This window comes from Camelus bactrianus, chromosome 35, assembly GCF_048773025.1.
Source record: "Camelus bactrianus isolate YW-2024 breed Bactrian camel chromosome 35, ASM4877302v1, whole genome shotgun sequence".
In the NCBI taxonomy this organism is placed as follows: domain Eukaryota; kingdom Metazoa; phylum Chordata; class Mammalia; order Artiodactyla; family Camelidae; genus Camelus; species Camelus bactrianus.
In genome coordinates, this window is record NC_133573.1 from 5,007,078 (window position 1) to 5,031,859 (window position 24,782).

Consider the following 24,782-nt stretch of genomic DNA (forward strand, 5'->3'; position numbering starts at 1 on the left):
TTTCCTAGTGCCGGTTTGAAGTTCCTGCAGTTTTCACTGTCAAACCGAGTTGGAGCTAGTACCTCCCCATATATATGTATGGAATGGAGTTTGCAACTGAAAAGAAACTTTGTGTTCCCAACAAGCTAGGTGAAGGATGGCTTTCACACACACGTATCTCTCAGAACTGAGCAAGTGCAGAGACGTTCGTTCATCTAGCACCAAGGGAACGGGTTGCAGGAGACACTTTTTCTCTGCTTTCTCAGTCTGTTTCCTAGTGCCGGTTTGAAGTTCCTGCAGTTTTCACTGACAAACCGAGTTGGAGCTACTACCTCCCCATATATATGTATGGAATGGAGTTTGCAACTGAAAAGAAACTTTGTGTTCCCAACAAGCTAGGTGAAGGACGGCTTTCACACACACTTATCTCTCAGAACTGAGCAAGTGGAGAGACGTTCGTTCATCTAGCACCAAGGGAACGGGTTGCAGGAGACACTTTTTCTCTGCATTCTCAGTCTGTTTCCTAGTGCCGGTTTAAAGTTCCTGCAGTTTTCACTGTAAAACCGAGTTGGAGCTACTACCTCCCCATATATATGTATGGAATGGAGTTTGCAACTGAAAAGAAACTTTGTGTTCCCAACAAGCTAGGTGAAGGACGGCTTTCACACACACTTATCTCTCAGAACTGAGCAAGTGGAGAGACGTTCGTTCATCTAGCACCAAGGGAACGGGTTGCAGGAGACACTTTTTCTCTGCTTTCTCAGTCTGTTTCCTAGTGCCGGTTTGAAGTTCCTGCAGTTTTCACTGTAAAACTGAGTTGGAGCTACTACCTCCCCATATATATGTATGGAATGGAGTTTGCAACTGAAAAGAAACTTTGTGTTCCCAACAAGCTAGGTGAAGGACGGCTTTCACACACACGTATCTCTAAGAACTGAGCAAGTGCAGAGACGTTCGTTCATCTAGCACCAAGGGAACGGGTTGCAGGAGACACTTTTTCTCTGCTTTCTCAGTCTGTTTCCTAGTGCCGGTTTGAAGTTCCTGCAGTTTTCACTGACAAACCGAGTTGGAGCTACTACCTCCCCATATATATGTATGGAATGGAGTTTGCAACTGAAAAGAAACTTTGTGTTCCCAACAAGCTAGGTGAAGGACGGCTTTCACACACACTTATCTCTCAGAACTGAGCAAGTGGAGAGACGTTCGTTCATCTAGCACCAAGGGAACGGGTTGCAGGGACACTTTTTCTCTGCATTCTCAGTCTGTTTCCTAGTGCCGGTTTAAAGTTCCTGCAGTTTTCACTGTAAAACCGAGTTGGAGCTACTACCTCCCCATATATATGTATGGAATGGAGTTTGCAACTGAAAAGAAACTTTGTGTTCCCAACAAGCTAGGTGAAGGACGGCTTTCACACACACTTATCTCTCAGAACTGAGCAAGTGGAGAGACGTTCGTTCATCTAGCACCAAGGGAACAGGTTGCAGGAGACACTTTTTCTCTGCTTTCTCAGTCTGTTTCCTAGTGCCGGTTTGAAGTTCCTGCAGTTTTCACTGTAAAACTGAGTTGGAGCTACTACCTCCCCATATATATGTATGGAATGGAGTTTGCAACTGAAAAGAAACTTTGTGTTCCCAACAAGCTAGGTGAAGGACGGCTTTCACACACACTTATCTCTCAGAACTGAGCAAGTGGAGAGACGTTCGTTCATCTAGCACCAAGGGAACGGGTTGCAGGAGATACTTTTTCTCTGCTTTCTCAGTCTGTTTCCTAGTGCCGGTTTGAAGTTCCTGCAGTTTTCCCTGTCAAACCGAGTTGGAGCTAGTACCTCCCCATATATATGTATGGAATGGAGTTTGCAACTGAAAAGAAACTTTGTGTTCCCAACAAGCTAGGTGAAGGACGGCTTTCACACACACTTATCTCTCTGAACTGAGCAAGTGGAGAGACGTTCGTTCATCTAGCACCAAGGGAACGGGTTGCAGGAGACACTTTTTCTCTGCTTTCTCAGTCTGTTTAATAGTGCCGGTTTGAAGATCCTGCAGTTTTCACTGTAAAACCGAGTTGGAGCTAGTACCTCCCCATATATATGTATGGAATGGAGTTTGCAACTGAAAAGAAACTTTGTGTTCCCAACTAGCTAGGTGAAGGACGGCTTTCACACACACTTATCTCTCAGAACTGAGCAAGTGGAGAGACGTTCGTTCATCTAGCACCAAGGGAACGGTTTGCAGGAGACACTTTTTCTCTGCTTTCTCAGTCTGTTTCCTAGAGCCGGTTTGAAATTCCTGCAGTTTTCACTGTCAAACCGAGTTGGAGCTTGTACCTCCCCATATATATGTATGGAATGGAGTTTGCAACTGAAAAGAAACTTTGTGTTCCCAACTACCTAGGTGAAGGACGGCTTTCACACACACTTATCTCTCAGAACTGAGCAAGTGGAGAGACGTTCGTTCATCTAGCACCAAGGGAACGGGTTGCAGGAGACACTTTTTCTCTGCTTTCTCAGTCTGTTTCCTAGTGCCGGTTTGAAGTTCCTGCAGTTTTCACTGTCAAACCGAGTTGGACCTACTACCTCCCCATATATATGTATGGAATGGAGTTTGCAACTGAAAAGAAACTTTGTGTTCCCAACAAGCTAGGTGAAGGACGGCTTTCACACACACTTATCTCTCTGAACTGAGCAAGTGGAGAGACGTTCGTTCATCTAGCACCAAGGGAACGGGTTGCAGGAGACACTTTTTCTCTGCTTTCTCAGTCTGTTTAATAGTGCCGGTTTGAAGATCCTGCAGTTTTCACTGTAAAACCGAGTTGGAGCTAGTACCTCCCCATATATATGTATGGAATGGAGTTTGCAACTGAAAAGAAACTTTGTGTTCCCAACTAGCTAGGTGAAGGACGGCTTTCACACACACTTATCTCTCAGAACTGAGCAAGTGGAGAGACGTTCGTTCATCTAGCACCAAGGGAACGGGTTGCAGGAGACACTTTTTCTCTGCTTTCTCAGTCTGTTTCCTAGTGCCGGTTTGAAGTTCCTGCAGTTTTCACTGTCAAACCGAGTTGGAGCTTGTACCTCCCCTTATATATGTATGGAATGGAGTTTGCAACTGAAAAGAAACTTTCTGTTCCCAACTAGGTAGGTGAAGGACGGCTTTCACACACACTTATCTCTCAGAACTGAGCAAGTGGAGAGACGTTCGTTCATCTAGCACCAAGGGAACGGGTTGCAGGAGACACTTTTTCTCTGCTTTCTCAGTCTGTTTCCTATTGCCGGTTTGAAGTTCCTGCAGTTTTCACTGTCAAACCGAGTTGGAGCTAGTACCTCCCCATATATATGTATGGAATGGAGTTTGCAACTGAAAAGAAACTTTGTGTTCCCAACAAGCTAGGTGAAGGACGGCTTTCACACACACTTATCTCTCAGAACTGAGCAAGTGGAGAGACGTTCGTTCATCTAGCACCAAGGGAACGGGTTGCAGGAGACACTTTTTCTCTGCTTTCTCAGTCTGTTTCCTAGTGCCGGTTTGAAGTTCCTGCAGTTTTCACTGTCAAACCGAGTTGGAGCTACTACCTCCCCATATATATGTATGGAATGGAGTTTGCAACTGAAAAGAAACTTTGTGTTCCCAACTACCTAGGTGAAGGACGGCTTTCACACACACTTATCTCTCAGAACTGAGCAAGTGGAGAGACGTTCGTTCATCTAGCACCAAGGGAACGGGTTGCAGGAGACACTTTTTCTCTGCTTTCTCAGTCTGTTTCCTAGTGCCGGTTTGAAGTTCCTGCAGTTTTCACTGTCAAACCGAGTTGGAGCTACTACCTCCCCATATATATGTATGGAATGGAGTTTGCAACTGAAAAGAAACTTTGTGTTCCCAACAAGCTAGGTGAAGGACGGCTTTCACACACACTTATCTCTCTGAACTGAGCAAGTGGAGAGACGTTCGTTCATCTAGCACCAAGGGAACGGGTTGCAGGAGACACTTTTTCTCTGCTTTCTCAGTCTGTTTAATAGTGCCGGTTTGAAGATCCTGCAGTTTTCACTGTAAAACCGAGTTGGAGCTAGTACCTCCCCATATATATGTATGGAATGGAGTTTGCAACTGAAAAGAAACTTTGTGTTCCCAACTAGCTAGGTGAAGGACGGCTTTCACACACACTTATCTCTCAGAACTGAGCAAGTGGAGAGACGTTCGTTCATCTAGCACCAAGGGAACGGTTTGCAGGAGACACTTTTTCTCTGCTTTCTCAGTCTGTTTCCTAGTGCCGGTTTGAAATTCCTGCAGTTTTCACTGTCAAACCGAGTTGGAGCTTGTACCTCCCCATATATATGTATGGAATGGAGTTTGCAACTGAAAAGAAACTTTGTGTTCCCAACTAGCTAGGTGAAGGACGGCTTTCACACACACTTATCTCTCAGAACTGAGCAACTGGAGAGACGTTCGTTCATCTAGCACCAAGGGAACGGGTTGCAGGAGACACTTTTTCTCTGCTTTCTCAGTCTGTTTCCTAGTGCCGGTTTGAAGTTCCTGCAGTTTTCACTGTCAAACCGAGGTGGAGCTACTACCTCCCCATATATATGTATGGAATGGAGTTTGCAACTGAAAAGAAACTTTGTGTTCCCAACAAGATAGGTGAAGGACGGCTTTCACACACACTTATCTCTCAGAACTGAGCAAGTGGAGAGACGTTCGTTCATCTAGCACCAAGGGAGCGGGTTGCAGGAGACACTTTTTCTCTGCTTTCTCAGTCTGTTTCCTAGTGCCGGTTTGAAGTTCCTGCAGTTTTCACTGTCAAACCGAGTTGGAGCTAGTACCTCCCCTTATATATGTATGGAATGGAGTTTGCAACTGAAAAGAACTTTCTGTTCCCAACTAGGTAGGTGAAGGACGGCTTTCACACACACTTATCTCTCAGAACTGAGCAAGTGGAGAGACGTTCGTTCATCTAGCACCAAGGGAACGGGTTCCAGGAGACACTTTTTCTCTGCTTTCTCAGTCTGTTTCCTATTGCCGGTTTGAAGTTCCTGCAGTTTTCACTGTCAAACCGAGTTGGAGCTAGTACCTCCCCATATATATGTATGGAATGGAGTTTGCAACTGAAAAGAAACTTTGGGTTCCCAACAAGCTAGGTGAAGGATGGCTTTCACACACACTTATCTCTCAGAACTGAGCAAGTGGAGAGACGTTCGTTCATCTAGCACCTAGGGAACGGGTTGCAGGAGACACTTTTTCTCTGCTTTCTCAGTCTGTTTCCTAGTGCCGGTTTGAAGTTCCTGCAGTTTTCACTGTCAAACCGAGTTGGAGCTACTACCTCCCCATATATATGTATGGAATGGAGTTTGCAACTGAAAAGAATCTTTGTGTTCCCAACAAGCTAGGTGAAGGACGGCTTTCACACACACTTATCTCTCAGAACTGAGCAAGTGGAGAGACGTTCGTTCCTCTAGCACCATGGGAACGGGTTGCAGGAGACACTTTTTCTCTGCTTTCTCAGTCTGTTTCCTAGTGCCGGTTTGAAGTTCCTGCAGTTTTCACTGTCAAACCGAGTTGGAGCTAGTACCTCCCCATATATATGTATGGAATGGAGTTTGCAACTGAAAAGAAACTTTGTGTTCACAACAAGCTAGGTGAAGGACGACTTTCACACACACGTATCTCTCAGAACTGAGCAAGTGGAGAGACGTTCGTTCATCTAGCACCAAGGGAACGGGTTGCAGGAGACACTTTTTCTCTGCTTTCTCAGTCTGTTTCCTAGTGCCGGTTTGAAGTTCCTGCAGTTTTCACTGTCAAACCGAGTTGGAGCTTGTACCTCCCCATATATATGTATGGAATGGAGTTTGCAACTGAAAAGAAACTTTGTGTTCCCAACAAGCTAGGTGAAGGACGGCTTTCACACACACTTATCTCTCAGAACTGAGCAAGTGGAGAGACTTTCGTTCATCTAGCACCAAGGGAACGGGTTGCAGGAGACACTTTTTCTCTGCTTTCTCAGTCTGTTTCCTAGTGCCGGTTTGATGTTCCTGCAGTTTTCACTGTCAAACCGAGTTGGAGCTAGTACCTCCCCATATATATGTATGGAATGGAGTTTGCAACTGAAAAGAAACTTTGTGTTCCCAACAAGCTAGATGAAGGACGGCTTTCACACACACTTATCTCTCAGAACTGAGCAAGTGGAGAGACGTTCGTTCATCTAGCACCAAGGGAACGGGTTGCAGGAGACACTTTTTCTCTGCTTTCTCAGTCTGTTTCCTAGTGCCGGTTTGAAGTTCCTGCTGTTTTCACTGTCAAACCGAGTTGGAGCTAGTACCTCCCCATATATATGTATGGAATGGAGTTTGCAACTGAAAAGAAACTTTGTGTTCCCAACAAGCTAGGTGAAGGACGGCTTTCACACACACTTATCTCTCAGAACTGAGCAAGTGGAGAGACGTTCGTTCATCTAGCACCAAGGGAACGGGTTGCAGGAGACACTTTTTCCCTGATTTCTCAGTCTGTTTCCTAGTGCCGGTTTGAAGTTCCTGCAGTTTTCACTGACAAACCGAGTTGGAGCTAGTACCTCCCCATATATATGTATGGAATGGAGTTTGCAACTGAAAAGAAACTTTGTGTTCCCAACAAGCTAGGTGAAGGACGGCTTTCACACACACTTATCTCTCAGAACTGAGCAAGTGGAGAGACGTTCGTTCATCTAGCACCAAGGGAACGGGTTGCAGGAGACACTTTTTCTCTGCTTTCTCAGTCTGTTTCCTAGTGCCGGTTTGAAGTTCCTGCTGTTTTCACTGTCAAACCGAGTTGGAGCTACTACCTCCCCATATACATGTATGGAATGGAGTTTGCAACTGAAAAGAAACTTTGTGTTCCCAACAAGCTAGGTGAAGGACGGCTTTCACACACACTTACCTCTCAGAACTGAGCAAGTTGAGAGACGTTCGTAAATCTAGCACCAATGGAACGGGTTGCAGGAGACACTTTTTCTCTGCTTTCTCAGTCTGTTTCCTAGTGCCGGTTTGAAGTTCCTGCAGTTTTCACTGACAAACCGAGTTGGAGCTACTACCTCCCCATATATATGTATGGAATGGAGTTTGCAACTGAAAAGAAACTTTGTGTTCCCAACAAGCTAGGTGAAGGACGGCTTTCACACACACTTATCTCTCAGAACTGAGCAAGTGGAGAGACGTTCGTTCATCTAGCACCAAGGGAACGGGTTGCAGGAGACACTTTTTCTCTGCATTCTCAGTCTGTTTCCTAGTGCCGGTTTAAAGTTCCTGCAGTTTTCACTGTAAAACCGAGTTGGAGCTTCTACCTCCCCATATATATGTATGGAATGGAGTTTGCACCTGAAAAGAAACTTTGTGTTCCCAACAATCTAGGTGAAGGACGGCTTTCACACACACTTATCTCTCAGAACTGAGCAAGTGTAGAGACGTTCGTTCATCTAGCACCAAGGGAACGGGTTGCAGGAGACCCTTTTCCTCTGCTTTCTCAGTCTGTTTCCTAGTGTCGGTTTGAAATTCCTGCAGTTTTCACTGTCAAACCGAGTTGGAGCTAGTACCTCCCCATATATATGTATGGAATGGAGTTTGCAACTGAAAAGAGACTTTGTGTTCCCAACAATCTAGGTAAAGGACGGCTTTCACACACACGTATCTCTCAGAACTGAGCAAGTGGAGAGACGTTCGTTCATCTAGCACCAAGGGAACGGGTTGCAGGAGACACTTTTTCTCTGCTTTCTCAGTCTGTTTCCTAGTGCCGGTTTGAAGATCCTGCAGTTTTCACTGTCAAACCGAGTTGGAGCTTGTACCTCCCCATATATATGTATGGAATGGAGTTTGCAACTGAAAAGAAACTTTGTGTTCCCAACAATCTAGGTGAAGGACGGCTTTCACACACACTTATCTCTCAGAACTGAGCAAGTGGAGAGACGTTCGTTCATCTAGCACCAAGGAAACGGGTTGCAGGGGACACTTTTTCTCTACTTTCTCAGTCTGTTTCCTAGTGCCGGTTTGAAGTTCCTGCTGTTTTCACTGTCAAACCGAGTTGAAGCTACTACCTCCCCATATATATGTATGGAATGGAGTTTGCAACTGAAAAGAAACTTTGTGTTCCCAACCAGCTATGTGAAGGACGGCTTTCACACACAATTATCTCTCAGAACTGAGCAAGTGGAGAGACGTTCGTTCATCTAGCACCAAGGGAACGGGTTGCAGGAGACACTTTTTCTCTGCTTTCTCAGTCTGTTTCCTAGTGCCGGTTTGAAGTTCCTGCAGTTTTCACTGTCAAACCGAGTTGGAGCTAGTACCTCCCCATATATATGTATGGAATGGAGTTTGCAACTGGAAAGAAACTTTGTGTTCCCAACAAGCTAGCTGAAGGACGGCTTTCACACACACTTATCTCTCAAAACTGAGCAAGTGGAGAGACGTTTGTTCATCTAGCACCAAGGGAACGGGTTGCAGGAGACACTTTTTCTCCGCTTTCTCAGTCTGTTTCCTAGTGCCGGTTTGAAGTTCCTGCAGTTTTCACTGTCAAACCGAGTTGGAGCTAGTACCTCCCCATATATATGTATGGAATGGAGTTTGCAACTGAAAAGAAACTTTGTGTTCCCAACAAGCTAGGTGAAGGACGGCTTTCACACACACGTATCTCTCAGAACTGAGCAAGTGCAGAGACGTTCGTTCATCTAGCACCAAGGGAACGGGTTGCAGGAGACACTTTTTCTCTGCTTTCTCAGTCTGTTTCCTAGTGCCGGTTTGAATTTCCTGCAGTTTTCACTATCAAACCGAGTTGGAGCTAGTACCTCCCCATATATATGTATGGAATGGAGTTTGCAACTAGAAAGAAACTTTGTGTTCCCAACAAGCTAGGTGAAGGACGGCTTTCACACACACTTATCTCTCAGAACTGAGCAAGTGGAGAGACGTTCGTTCATCTAGCACCAAGGGAACGGGTTGCAGGAGACACTTTTTCTCTGCTTTCTCAGTCTGTTTCCTAGTGCCGGTTTGAAGTTCCTGCAGTTTTCACTGTCAAACCGAGGTGGAGCTACTACCTCCCCATATATATGTATGGAATGGAGTTTGCAACTGAAAAGAAACTTTGTGTTCCCAACAAGATAGGTGAAGGACGGCTTTCACACACACTTATCTCTCAGAACTGAGCAAGTGGAGAGACGTTCGTTCATCTAGCACCAAGGGAGCGGGTTGCAGGAGACACTTTTTCTCTGCTTTCTCAGTCTGTTTCCTAGTGCCGGTTTGAAGTTCCTGCAGTTTTCACTGTCAAACCGAGTTGGAGCTAGTACCTCCCCTTATATATGTATGGAATGGAGTTTGCAACTGAAAAGAACTTTCTGTTCCCAACTAGGTAGGTGAAGGACGGCTTTCACACACACTTATCTCTCAGAACTGAGCAAGTGGAGAGACGTTCGTTCATCTAGCACCAAGGGAACGGGTTCCAGGAGACACTTTTTCTCTGCTTTCTCAGTCTGCTTCCTATTGCCGGTTTGAAGTTCCTGCAGTTTTCACTGTCAAACCGAGTTGGAGCTAGTACCTCCCCATATATATGTATGGAATGGAGTTTGCAACTGAAAAGAAACTTTGGGTTCCCAACAAGCTAGGTGAAGGATGGCTTTCACACACACTTATCTCTCAGAACTGAGCAAGTGGAGAGACGTTCGTTCATCTAGCACCAAGGGAACGGGTTGCAGGAGACACTTTTTCTCTGCTTTCTCAGTCTGTTTCCTAGTGCCGGTTTGAAGTTCCTGCAGTTTTCACTGTCAAACCGAGTTGGAGCTACTACCTCCCCATATATATGTATGGAATGGAGTTTGCAACTGAAAAGAAACTTTGTGTTCCCAACAAGCTAGGTGAAGGACGGCTTTCACACACACTTATCTCTCAGAACTGAGCAAGTGGAGAGACGTTCGTTCCTCTAGCACCATGGGAACGGGTTGCAGGAGACACTTTTTCTCTGCTTTCTCAGTCTGTTTCCTAGTGCCGGTTTGAAGTTCCTGCAGTTTTCACTGTCAAACCGAGTTGGAGCTAGTACCTCCCCATATATATGTATGGAATGGAGTTTGCAACTGAAAAGAAACTTTGTGTTCCCAACAAGCTAGGTGAAGGACGGCTTTCACACACACGTATCTCTCAGAACTGAGCAAGTGGAGAGACGTTCGTTCATCTAGCACCAAGGGAACGGGTTGCAGGAGACACTTTTTCTCTGCTTTCTCAGTCTGTTTCCTAGTGCCGGTTTGAAGTTCCTGCAGTTTTCACTGTCAAACCGAGTTGGAGCTTGTACCTCCCCATATATATGTATGGAATGGAGTTTGCAACTGAAAAGAAACTTTGTGTTCCCAACAAGCTAGGTGAAGGACGGCTTTCACACACACTTATCTCTCAGAACTGAGCAAGTGGAGAGACTTTCGTTCATCTAGCACCAAGGGAACGGGTTGCAGGAGACACTTTTTCTCTGCTTTCTCAGTCTGTTTCCTAGTGCCGGTTTGATGTTCCTGCAGTTTTCACTGTCAAACCGAGTTGGAGCTAGTACCTCCCCATATATATGTATGGAATGGAGTTTGCAACTGAAAAGAAACTTTGTGTATCCAACAAGCTAGGTGAAGGACGGCTTTCACACACACTTATCTCTCAGAACTGAGCAAGTGGAGAGACGTTCGTTCATCTAGCACCAAGGGAACGGGTTGCAGGAGACACTTTTTCTCTGCTTTCTCAGTCTGTTTCCTAGTGCCGGTTTGAAGTTCCTGCTGTTTTCACTGTCAAACCGAGTTGGAGCTAGTACCTCCCCATATATATGTATGGAATGGAGTTTGCAACTGAAAAGAAACTTTGTGTTCCCAACAAGCTAGGTGAAGGACGGCTTTCACACACACTTATCTCTCAGAACTGAGCAAGTGGAGAGACGTTCGTTCATCTAGCACCAAGGGAACGGGTTGCAGGAGACACTTTTTCCCTGATTTCTCAGTCTGTTTCCTAGTGCCGGTTTGAAGTTCCTGCAGTTTTCACTGACAAACCGAGTTGGAGCTAGTACCTCCCCATATATATGTATGGAATGGAGTTTGCAACTGAAAAGAAACTTTGTGTTCCCAACAAGCTAGGTGAAGGACGGCTTTCACACACACTTATCTCTCAGAACTGAGCAAGTGGAGAGACGTTCGTTCATCTAGCACCAAGGGAACGGGTTGCAGGAGACACTTTTTCTCTGCTTTCTCAGTCTGTTTCCTAGTGCCGGTTTGAAGTTCCTGCTGTTTTCACTGTCAAACCGAGTTGGAGCTACTACCTCCCCATATACATGTATGGAATGGAGTTTGCAACTGAAAAGAAACTTTGTGTTCCCAACAAGCTAGGTGAAGGACGGCTTTCACACACACTTACCTCTCAGAACTGAGCAAGTTGAGAGACGTTCGTAAATCTAGCACCAATGGAACGGGTTGCAGGAGACACTTTTTCTCTGCTTTCTCAGTCTGTTTCCTAGTGCCGGTTTGAAGTTCCTGCAGTTTTCACTGACAAACCGAGTTGGAGCTACTACCTCCCCATATATATGTATGGAATGGAGTTTGCAACTGAAAAGAAACTTTGTGTTCCCAACAAGCTAGGTGAAGGACGGCTTTCACACACACTTATCTCTCAGAACTGAGCAAGTGAAGAGACGTTCGTTCATCTAGCACCAAGGGAACGGGTTGCAGGAGACACTTTTTCTCTGCTTTCTCAGTCTGTTTCCTAGTGCCGGTTTGAAGTTCCTGCAATTTTCACTGTCAAACCGAGTTGGAGCTTGTACCTCCCCATATATATGTACGGAATGGAGTTTGCAACTGAAAAGAAACTTTGTGTTCCCAACAAGCTAGGTGAAGGACGGCTTTCACACACACTTATCTCTCAGAACTGAGCAAGTGGAGAGACGTTCGTTCATCTAGCACCAAGGGAACGGGTTGCAGAAGACACTTTTTCTCTGATTTCTCAGTCTGTTTCCTAGTGCCGGTTTGAAGTTCCTGCCGTTTTCACTGTAAAACCGAGTTGGAGCTAGTACCTCCCCATATATATGTATGGAATGGAGTTTGCAACTGAAAAGAAACTTTGTGTTCCCAACAAGCTAGGTGAAGGACGGCTTTCACACACACTTATCTCTCAGAACTGAGCAAGTGGAGAGACGTTCGTTCATCTAGCACCAAGGGAACGGGTTGCAGGAGACACTTTTTCTCTGCTTTCTCAGTCTGTTTCCTAGTGCCGGTTTGAAGTTCCTGCAGTTTTCACTGTCAAACCGAGTTGGAGCTTGTACCTCCCCATATATATGTATGGAATGGAGTTTGCAACTGAAAAGAAACTTTGTGTTCCCAACAAGCTAGGTGAAGGACGGCTTTCACACACTCTTATCTCTCAGAACTGAGCAAGTGGAGAGACGTTCGTTCATCTAGCACCAAGGGAACGGGTTGCAGGAGACACTTTTTCTCTGCTTTCTCAGTCTGTTTCCTAGTGCCGGTTTGAAGTTCCTGCAGTTTTCACTGTAAAACCGAGTTGGAGCTAGTACCTCCCCATATATATGTATGGAATGGAGTTTGCAACTGAAAAGAAACTTTGTGTTCCCAACAAGCTAGGTGAAGGACGGCTTTCACACACACTTATCTCTCAGAACTGAGCAAGTGGAGAGACGTTCGTTCATCTAGCACCAAGGGAACGGGTTGCAGGAGACACTTTTTCTCTGTTTTCTCAGTCTGTTTACTAGTGCCGGTTTGAAGTTCCTGCAGTTTTCACTGTCAAACCGAGTTGGAGCTACTACCTCCCCATATATATGTATGGAATGGAGTTTGCAACTGAAAAGAAACTTTGTGTTCCCAACAAGCTAGGTGAAGGACGGCTTTCACACACACTTATCTCTCAGAACTGAGCAAGTGGAGAGACGTTCGTTCATCTAGCACCAAGGGAACGGGTTGCAGGAGACACTTTTTCTCTGCTTTCTCAGTCTGTTTCCTAGTGCCGGTTTGAAGTTCCTGCAGTTTTCACTGTCAAACCGAGTTGGAGCTAGTACCTCCCCATATATATGTATGGAATGGAGTTTGCAACTGAAAAGAAACTTTGTGTTCCCAACAAGCTAAGTGAAGGACGGCTTTCACACACACTTATCCCTCAGAACTGAGCAAATGAAGAGACGTTCGTTCATCTAGCACCAAGGGAACGGGTTGCAGGAGACACTTTTTTTCTGCTTTCTCAGTCTGTTTCCTAGTGCCGGTTTGAAGTTCCTGCAGTTTTCACTGTCAAACCGAGTTGGAGCTTGTACCTCCCCATATATATGTATGGAATGGAGTTTGCAACTGAAAAGAAACTTTGTGTTCCCAACAAGCTAGGTGAAGGACGGCTTTCACACACACTTATCTCTCAGAACTGAGCAAGTGGAGAGACGTTCGTTCATCTAGCACCAAGGGAACGGGTTGCAGAAGACACTTTTTCTCTGATTTCTCAGTCTGTTTCCTAGTGCCGGTTTGAAGTTCCTGCCGTTTTCACTGTAAAACCGAGTTGGAGCTAGTACCTCCCCATATATATGTATGGAATGGAGTTTGCAACTGAAAAGAAACTTTGTGTTCCCAACAAGCTAGGTGAAGGACGGCTTTCACACACACTTATCTCTCAGAACTGAGCAAGTGGAGAGACGTTCGTTCATCTAGCACCAAGGGAACGGGTTGCAGTAGACACTTTTTCTCTGCTTTCTCAGTCTGTTTCCTAGTGCCGGTTTGAAGTTCCTGCAGTTTTCACTGTCAAACCGAGTTGGAGCTACTACCTCCCCATATATATGTATGGAATGGAGTTTGCAACTGAAAAGAAACTTTGTGTTCCCAACAAGCTAGGTGAAGGACGGCTTTCACACACTCTTATCTCTCAGAACTGAGCAAGTGGAGAGACGTTCGTTCATCTAGCACCAAGGGAAAGGGTTGCAGGAGACACTTTTTCTCTGCTTTCTCAGTCTGTTTCCTAGTGCCGGTTTGAAGTTCCTGCAGTTTTCACAGTCAAACCGAGTTGGAGCTAGCACCTCCCCATATATATGTATGGAATGGAGTTTGCAACTGAAAAGAAACTTTGTGTTCCCAACAAGCTAGGTGAAGGACGGCTTTCACACACACTTATCTCTCAGAACTGAGCAAGTGGAGAGACGTTCGTTCATCTAGCACCAAGGGAACGGGTTGCAGAAGACACTTTTTCTCTGATTTCTCAGTCTGTTTCCTAGTGCCGGTTTGAAGTTCCTGCCGTTTTCACTGTAAAACCGAGTTGGAGCTAGTACCTCCCCATATATATGTATGGAATGGAGTTTGCAACTGAAAAGAAACTTTGTGTTCCCAACAAGCTAGGTGAAGGACGGCTTTCACACACACTTATCTCTCAGAACTGAGCAAGTGGAGAGACGTTCGTTCATCTAGCACCAAGGGAACGGGTTGCAGGAGACACTTTTTCTCTGCTTTCTCAGTCTGTTTCCTAGTGCCGGTTTGAAGTTCCTGCAGTTTTCACTGTCAAACCGAGTTGGAGCTACTACCTCCCCATATATATGTATGGAATGGAGTTTGCAACTGAAAAGAAACTTTGTGTTCCCAACAAGCTAGGTGAAGGACGGCTTTCACACACTCTTATCTCTCAGAACTGAGCAAGTGGAGAGACGTTCGTTCATCTAGCACCAAGGGAACGGGTTGCAGGAGACACTTTTTCTCTGCTTTCTCAGTCTGTTTCCTAGTGCCGGTTTGAAGTTCCTGCAGTTTTCACAGTCAAACCGAGTTGGAGCTAGCACCTCCCCATATATATGTATGGAATGGAGTTTGCAACTGAAAAGAAACTTTGTGTTCCCAACAAGCTAGGTGAAGGACGGCTTTCACACACACTTATCTTTCAGAACTGAGCAAGTGGAGAGACGTTCGTTCATCTAGCACCAAGGGAACGGGTTGCAGGAGACACTTTTTGTCTGCTTTCTCCGTCTGTTTCCTAGTGCCGATTTAAAGTTCCTGCAGTTTTCACTGTCAAACCGAGTTGCAGCTACTACCTCCCCTTATATATGTATGGAATGGAGTTTGCACCTGAAAAGAAACTTTGTGTTCCCAACAATCTAGGTGAAGGACGGCTTTCACACACACTTATCTCTCAGAACTGAGCAAGTGGAGAGAAGTTCGTTCATCTAGCACCAAGGGAACGGGTTGCAGGAGACACTTTTTCTCTGCTTTCTCAGTCTGTTTCCTAGTGCCGGTTTGAAGTTCCTGCAGTTTTCACTGTCAAACCTTGTTGGAGCTAGTACCTCCCCATATATATGTATGGAATGGAGTTTGCAACTGAAAAGAAACTTTGTGTTCCCAACAAGCTAGGTGAAGGACGGCTTTCACACACACTTATCTCTCAGAACTGAGCAAGTGGAGAGACGTTCGTTCATCTAGCACCAAGGGAACGGGTTGCAGGAGACACTTTTTCTCTGCTTTCTCAGTCTGTTTCCTAGTGCCGGTTTGAAGATCCTGCAGTTTTCGCTGTAAAACCGAGTTGGAGCTAGTACCTCCCCATATATATGTATGGAGTGGAGTTTGCAACTGAAAAGAAACTTTGTGTTCCCAACTAGCTAGGTGAAGGACGGCTTTCACACACACTTATCTCTCAGAACTGAGCAAGTGGAGAGACGTTCGTTCATCTAGCACCAAGGGAACGGGTTGCAGGAGACACTTTTTCTGTGCTTTCTCAGTCTGTTTCCTAGTGCCGGTTTGAAATTCCTGCAGTTTTCACTGTCAAACCGAGTTGGAGCTTCTACCTCCCCTTATATATGTATGGAATGGAGTTTGCAACTGAAAAGAAACTTTCTGTTCCCAACTAGGTAGGTGAAGGACGGCTTTCACACACACTTATCTCTCAGAACTGAGCAAGTGGAGAGACGTTCGTTCATCTAGCACCAAGGGAACGGGTTGCAGGAGACACTTTTTCTCTGCTTTCTCAGTCTGTTTACTAGTGCCGGTTTGAAGTTCCTGCAGTTTTCACTGTCAAACCGAGTTGGAGCTAGTACCTCCCCATATATATGTATGGAATGGAGTTTGCAACTGAAAAGAAACTTTGTGTTCCCAACAAGCTAGGTGAAGGACGGCTTTCACACACACTTATCTCTCAGAACTGAGCAAGTGGAGAGACGTTCGTTCATCTAGCACCAAGGGAACGGGTTGCAGGAGACCCTTTTCCTCTGCTTTCTCAGTCTGTTTCCTAGTGCCGGTTTGAAGTTCCTGCAGTTTTCACTGTCAAACCGAGTTGGAGCTAGTACCTCCCCATATATATGTATGGAATGGAGTTTGCAACTGAAAAGAAACTTTGTGTTCCCAACAAGCTAGGTGAAGGACGGCTTTCACACACACGTATCTCTCAGAACTGAGCAAGTGCAGAGACGTTCGTTCATCTAGCACCAAGGGAACGGGTTGCAGGAGACACTTTTTCTCTGCTTTCTCAGTCTGTTTCCTAGTGCCGGTTTGAAGTTCCTGCAGTTTTCACTGTCAAACCGAGTTGGAGCTAGTACCTCCCCATATATATGTATGGAATGGAGTTTGCAACTGAAAAGAAACTTTGTGTTCCCAACAAGCTAGGTGAAGGACGGCTTTCACACACACTTATCTCTCAGAACTGAGCAAGTGGAGAGACGTTCGTTCATCTAGCACCAAGGGAACGGGTTGCAGGAGACACTTTTTCTCTGCTTTCTCAGTCTGTTTCCTAGTGCCGGTTTGAAGTTCCTGCAGTTTTCACTGTGAAACCGAGTTGGAGCTAGTACCTCCCCATATATATGTATGGAATGGAGTTTGCAACTGAAAAGAAACTTTGTGTTCCCAACAAGCTAGGTGAAGGACGGCTTTCACACACAATTATCTCTCAGAACTGAGCAAGTGGAGAGACGTTCGTTCATCTAGCACCAAGGGAACGGGTTGCAGGAGACACTTTTTCTCTGCTTTCTCAGTCTGTTTCCTAGTGCCGGTTTGAAGTTCCTGCAGTTTTCACTGTCAAACCGAGTTGTATCTACTACCTCCCCATATGTATGTATGGAATGGAGTTTGCAACTGAAAAGAAACTTTGTGTTCCCAACAAGCTAGGTGAAGGACGGCTTTCACACACACTTATCTCTCAGAACTGAGCAAGTGGAGAGACGTTCGTTCATCTAGCACCAAGGGAACGGTTTGCAGGAGACACATTTTCTCTGCTTTCTCAGTCTGTTTCCTAGTGCCGGTTTGAAGTTCCTGCAGTTTTCACTGACAAACCGAGTTGGAGCTACTACCTCCCCATATATATGTATGGAATGGAGTTTGCAACTGAAAAGAAACTTTGTGTTCCCAACAAGCTAGGTGAAGGACGGCTTTCACACACACTTATCTCTCAGAAATGAGCAAGTGGAGAGACGTTCGTTCATCTAGCACCAAGGGAACGGGTTGCAGGGGACACTTTTTCTCTGCATTCTCCGTCTGTTTCCTAGTGCCGGTTTAAAGTTCCTGCAGTTTTCACTGTAAAACCGAGTTGGAGCTACTACCTCCCCATATATATGTATGGAATGGAGTTTGCACCTGAAAAGAAACTTTGTGTTCCCAACTAGCTAGGTGAAGGACGGCTTTCACCCACACTTATCTCTCAGAACTGAGCAAGTGGAGAGACGTTCGTTCACCTAGCACCAAGGGAACGGGTTGCAGGAGACACTTTTTCTCTGCTTTCTCAGTCTGTTTCCTAGTGCCGGTTTGAAGTTCCTGCAGTTTTCACTGTCAAAACTTGTTGGAGCTAGTACCTCCCCATATATATGTATGGAATGGAGTTTGCAACTGAAAAGAAACTTTGTGTTCCCAACAAGCTAGGTGAAGGACGGCTTTCACACACACTTATCTCTCAGAACTGAGCAAGTGGAGAGACGTTCGTTCATCTAGCACCAAGGGAACGGGTTGCAGGAGACACTTTTTCTCTGCTTTCTCAGTCTGTTTCCTAGTGCCGGTTTGAAGATCCTGCAGTTTTCACTGTAAAACAGAGTTGGAGCTAGTACCTCCCCATATATATGTATGGAGTGGAGTTTGCAACTGAAAAGAAACTTTGTGTTCCCAACTAGCTAGGTGAAGGACGGCTTTCACACACACTTATCTCTCAGAACGGAGCAAGTGGAGAGACGTTCGTTCATCTAGCACCAAGGGAACGGGTTGCAGGAGACACTATTTCTCTGCTTTCTCAGTCTGTTTCCTAGTTCCGGTTTGAAATTCCTGCAGTTTTCACTGTCAAACCGAGTTGGAGCTTCTACCTCCCCTTATATAGGTATGGAATGGAGTTTGCAACTGAAAAGAAACTTTCTGTTCCCAACTAGGTAGGTGAAGGACGGCTTTCACACACACTTATCTCTCAGAACTGAGCAATTGGAGAGACGTTCGTTCATCTAGCACCAAGGGAACGGGTTGCAGGAGACACTTTTTCTCTGCTTTCTCAGTCTGTTTCCTATTGCCGGTTTGAAGTTCCTGCAGTTTTCACTGTCAAACCGAGTTGGAGCTAGTACCTCCCCATATATATGTATGGAATGGAGTTTGCAACTGAAAAGAAACTTTGTGTTCCCAACAAGCTAGGTGAAGGACGGCTTTCACACACACTTATCTCTCAGAACTGAGCAAGTGGAGAGACGTTCGTTCATCTAGCACCAAGGGAACGGGTTGCAGGAGACCCTTTTCCTCTGATTTCTCAGTCTGTTTCCTAGTGCCGGTTTGAAGTTCCTGCAGTTTTCACTGTCAAACCGAGTTGGAGCTAGTACCTCCCCATATATATGTATGGAATGGAGTTTGCAACTGAAAAGAAACTTTGTGTTTCCAACAAGCTAGGTGAAGGACGGCTTTCACACACACGTATCTCTCAGAACTGAGCAAGTGCAGAGACGTTCGTTCATCTAGCACCAAGGGAACGGGTTGCAGGAGACACTTTTTCTCTGCTTTCTCAGTCTGTTTCCTAGTGCCGGTTTGAAGTTCCTGCAGTTTTCACTGTCAAACCGAGTTGGAGCTAGTACCTCCCCATATATATGTATGGAATGGAGTTTGCAACTGAAAAGAAACTTTGTGTTTCCAACAAGCTAGGTGAAGGACGGCTTTCACACACACGTATCTCTCAGAACTGAGCAAGTGCAGAGACGTTCGTTCATCTAGCACCAAGGGAACGGGTTGCAGGAGAAACTTTTTCTCTGCTTTCTCAGTCTGTTTCCTAGTGCCGGTTTGAAGTTCCTGCAGTTTTCACTGTCAAACCGAGTTGGAGCTAGTACCTCCCCATATATATGTATGGAATGGAGTTTGCAACTGAAAAGAAACTTTGTGTTCCCAACAAGCTAGGTGAAGGACGGCTTTCACTCACACTTATCTCTCAGAACTGAGCAAGTGGAGAGACGTTCGTTCATCTAGCACCAAGGGAACGGGTTGCAGGAGACACTTTTTCTCTGCTTTCTCAGTCTGTTTCCTAGTGCCGGTTTGAAGTTCCTGCAGTTTTCACTGTCAAACCGAGTTGGAGCTAGTACCTCCCCATATATATGTATGGAATGGAGTTTGCAACTGAAAAGAAACTTTGTGTTCCCAACAAGATAGGTGAAGGACGGCTTTCACACACACTTATCTCTCAGAACTGAGCAAGTGGAGAGACGTTCGTTCATCTAGCACCAAGGGAACGGGTTGCAGGAAACACTTTTTTTCTGCTTTCTCAGTCTGTTTCCTAGTGCCGGTTTGAAGTTCCTGCAGTTTTCACTGTCAAACCGAGTTGGAGCTTGTACCTCCCCATATATATGTATGGAATGGAGTTTGCAACTGAAAAGAAACTTTGTGTTCCCAACAAGCTAGGTGAAGGACGGCTTTCACACACACTTATCTCTCAGAACTGAGCAAGTGGAGAGACGTTCGTTCATCTAGCACCAAGGGAACGGGTTGCAGGAGACACTTTTTCTCTGCATTCTCCGTCTGTTTCCTAGTGCCGGTTTAAAGTTCCTGCAGTTTTCACTGTAAAACCGAGTTGGAGCTACTACCTCCCCATATATATGTATGGAATGGAGTTTGCACCTGAAAAGAAACTTTGTGTTCCCAACAATCTAGGTGAAGGACGGCTTTCACACACACTTATCTCTCAGAACTGAGCAAGTGGAGAGAAGTTCGTTCATCTAGCACCAAGGGAACGGGTTGCAGGAGACACTTTTTCTCTGCTTTCTCAGTCTGTTTCCTAGTGCCGGTTTGAAGTTCCTGCAGTTTTCACTGTCAAACCTTGTTGGAGCTAGTACCTACCCATATATATGTATGGAATGGAGTTTGCAACTGAAAAGAAACTTTGTGTTCCCAACAAGCTAGGTGAAGGACGGCTTTCACACACACTTATCTCTCAGAACTGAGCAAGTGGAGAGACGTTCGTTCATCTAGCACCAAGGGAACGGGTTGCAGGAGACACTTTTTCTCTGCTTTCTCAGTCTGTTTCCTAGTGCCAGTTTGAAGATCCTGCAGTTTTCACTGTAAAACCGAGTTGGAAATAGTACCTCCCCATATATATGTATGGAGTGGAGTTTGCAACTGAAAAGAAACTTTGTGTTCCCAACTAGCTAGGTGAAGGACGGCTTTCACACACACTTATCTCTCAGAACTGAGCAAGTGGAGAGACGTTCGTTCATCTAGCACCAAGGGAACGGGTTGCAGGAGACACTTTTTCTCTGCTTTCTCAGTCTGTTTCCTAGTGCCGGTTTGAAATTCCTGCAGTTTTCACTGTCAAACCGAGTTGGAGCTTCTACCTCCCCTTATATATGTATGGAATGGAGTTTGCAACTGAAAAGAAACTTTCTGTTCCCAACTAGGTAGGTGAAGGACGGCTTTCACACACACGTATCTCTCAGAACTGAGCAAGTGGAGAGACGTTCGTTCATCTAGCACCAAGGGAACGGGTTGCAGGAGACACTTTTTCTCTGCTTTCTCAGTCTGTTTCCTAGTGCCGGTTTGAAGTTCCTGCAGTTTTCACTGTCAAACCGAGTTGGAGCTAGTACCTCCCCATATATATGTATGGAATGGAGTTTGCAACTGAAAAGAAACTTTGTGTTCCCAACAAGCTAGGTGAAGGACGGCTTTCACACACACTTATCTCTCAGAACTGAGCAAGTGGAGAGACGTTCGTTCATCTAGCACCAAGGGAACGGGTTGCAGGAGACCCTTTTTCTCTGATTTCTCAGTCTGTTTCCTAGTGCCGGTTTGAAGTTCCTGCAGTTTTCACTGTCAAACCGAGTTGGAGCTAGTACCTCCCCATATATATGTATGGAATGGAGTTTGCAACTGAAAAGAAACTTTGTGTTCCCAACAAGCTAGGTGAAGGACGGCTTTCACACACACGTATCTCTCAGAACTGAGCAAGTGCAGAGACGTTCGTTCATCTAGCACCAAGGGAACGGGTTGCAGGAGACACTTTTTCTCTGCTTTCTCAGTCTGTTTCCTAGTGCCGGTTTGAAGTTCCTGCAGTTTTCACTGTGAAACCGAGTTGGAGCTAGTACCTCCCCATATATATGTATGGATTGGAGTTTGCAACTGAAAAGAAACTTTGTGTTCCCAACAAGCTAGGTGAAGGATGGCTTTCACACACACTTATCTCTCAGAACTGAGCAAGTGGAGAGACGTTCGTTCATCTAGCACCAAGGGAACGGGTTGCAGGAGACACTTTTTCTCTGCTTTCTCAGTCTGTTTCCTAGTGCCGGTTTGAAGTTCCTGCAGTTTTCACTGTCAAACCGAGTTGGAGCTTGTACCTCCCCATATATATGTATGGAATGGAGTTTGCAACTGAAAAGAAACTTTGTGTTCCCAACAAGCTAGGTGAAGGACGGCTTTCACACACACTTATCTCTCAGAACTGAGCAAGTGGAGAGACGTTCGTTCATCTAGCACCAAGGGAACGGGTTGCAGGAGAAACTTTTTCTCTGCTTTCTCAGTCTGTTTCCTATTGCCGGTTTGAAGTTCCTGCAGTTTTCACTGTCAAACGGAGTTGGAGCTTGTACCTCCCCATATATATGTATGGAATGGAGTTTGCAACTGAAAAGAAACTTTGTGTTCCCAACAAGCTAGGTGAAGGACGGCTTTCACACACACTTATCTCTCAGAACTGAGCAAGTGGAGAGACGTTCGTTCATCTAGCACCAAGGGAACGGGTTGCAGGAGACACTTTTTCTCTGCTTTCTCAGTCTGTTTCCTAGTGCCGGTTTGAAGTTCCTGCAGTTTTCACTGTCAAACCGAGTTGGAGCTAGTACCTCCCCATATATATGTATGGAATGGAGTTTGCAACTGAAAAGAAACTTTGTGTTCCAAACAAGCTAGGTGAAGGACGGCTTTCACACACACTTATCTCTCAGAACTGAGCAAGTGGAGAGACGTTCGTTCCTCTAGCACCAAGGGAACGGGTTGCAGGAGACACTTTTTCTCTGCTTTCTCAGTCTGTTTCCTAGTGCCGGTTGGAAGTTCCTGCAGTTTTCACTGTCAAACCGAGTTGGAGCTAGTACATCCCCATATATATCTATGGAATGGAGTTTGCAACTGAAAAGAAACTTTGTGTTCCCAACAAGCTGGGTGAAGGACGGCTTTCACACACACTTATCTCTCAGAACTGAGCAAGTGGAGAGACGTTCGTTCATCTAGCACCAAGGGAACGGGTTGCAGGAGACACTTTTTCTCTGCTTTCTCAGTCTGTTTCCTAGTGCCGGTTTGAAGTTCCTGCAGTTTTCACTGTCAAACCGAGTTGGAGCTAGTACCTCCCCATATATATGTATGGAATGGAGTTTGCAACTGAAAAGAAACTTTGTGTTCCCAACAAGCTAGGTGAAGGACGGCTTTCACACACAATTATCTCTCAGAACTGAGCAAGTGGAGAGACGTTCGTTCATCTAGCACCAAGGGAACGGGTTGCAGGAGACACTTCTTCTCTGCTTTCTCAGTCTGTTTCCTAGTGCCGGTTTGAAGTTCCTACAGTTTTCACTGTCAAACCGAGTTGGAGCTACTACCTCCCCATATATATGTATGGAATGGAGTTTGCAAATGAAAAGAAACTTTGTGTTCCCAACAAGCTAGGTGAAGGACGGCTTTCACACACACTTATCTCTCAGAACTGAGCAAGTGGAGAGACGTTCGTTCATCTAGCACCAAGGGAACGGGTTGCAGGAGACACTTTTTCTCTGCTTTCTCAGTCTGTTTCCTAGTGCCGGTTTGAAGTTCCTGCAGTTTTCACTGTCAAACCGAGTTGCAGCTTCTACCTCCCCATATATATGTATGGAATGGAGTTTGCAACTGAAAAGAAACTTTGTGTTCCCAACAAGCTAGGTGAAGGACGGCTTTCACACACACTTATCTCTCAGAACTGAGCAAGTGGAGAGACGTTCGTTCATCTAGCACCAAGGGAACGGGTTGCAGGAGACACTTTTTCTCCGCTTTCTCAGTCTGTTTCCTAGTGCCGGTTTGAAGTTCCTGCAGTTTTCACTGTCAAACCGAGTTGGAGCTACTACCTCCCCATATATATGTATGGAATGGAGTTTGCAACTGAAAAGAAACTTTGTGTTCCCAACAAGCTAGGTGAAGGACGGCTTTCACACACACTTATCTCTCAGAACTGAGCAAGTGGAGAGACTTTCGTTCATCTAGCACCAAGGGAACGGGTTGCAGGAGACACTTTTTCTCTGCTTTCTCAGTCTGTTTCCTAGTGCCGGTTGGATGTTCCTGCAGTTTTCACTGTCAAACCGAGTTGGAGCTACTACCTCCCCATATATATGTATGGAATGGAGTTTGCAACTGAAAAGAAACTTTGTGTTCCCAACAAGCTAGGTGAAGGACGGCTTTCACACACACTTATGTCTCAGAACTGAGCAAGTGGAGAGACGTTCGTTCATCTAGCACCAAGGGAACGGGTTGCAGGAGACACATTTTCTCTGCTTTCTCAGTCTGTTTCCTAGTGCCGGTTTGAAGTTCCTGCAGTTTTCACTGTCAAACCGAGTTGGAGCTAGTACCTCCCCATATATATGTATGGAATGGGGTTTGCAACTGAAAAGAAACTTTGTGTTCCCAACAAGCTAGGTGAAGGACGGCTTTCACACACACTTATCTCTCAGAACTGAGCAAGTGGAGAGACGTTCGTTCATCTAGCACCAAGGGAACGGGTTGCAGGAGACACTTTTTCTCTGCTTTCTCAGTCTGTTTCCTAGTGCCGGTTTGAAGTTCCTGCAGTTTTCACTGTCAAACCGAGTTGGAGCAAGTACCTCCCCATATATATGTATGGAATGGAGTTTGCAACTGAAAAGAAACTTTGTGTTCCCAACAAGCTAGGTGAAGGACGGCTTTCACACACACTTATCTCTCAGAACTGAGCAAGTGGAGAGACGTTCGTTCATCTAGCACCAAGGGAACGGGTTGCAGGAGACACTTTTTCTCTGCTTTCTCAGTCTGTTTCCTAGTTCCGGTTTGAAGTTCCTGCAGTTTTCACTGTCAAACCGATTTGGAGCTTGTACCTCCCCATATATATGTATGGAATGGAGTTTGCAACTGAAAAGAAACTTTGTGTTCCCAACAAGCTAGGTGAAGGACGGCTTTCACACACACTTATCTCTCAGAACTGAGCAAGTGGAGAGACGTTCGTTCATCTAGCACCAAGGGAACGGGTTGCAGGAGACACGTTTTCTCTGCTTTCTCAGTCTGTTTCCTAGTGCCGGTTTGAAGTTCCTGCAGTTTTCACTGTCAAACCGAGTTGGAGCTACTACCTCCCCATATATATGTATGGAATGGAGTTTGCAACTGAAAAGAAACTTTGTGTTCCCAACAAGCTAGGTGAA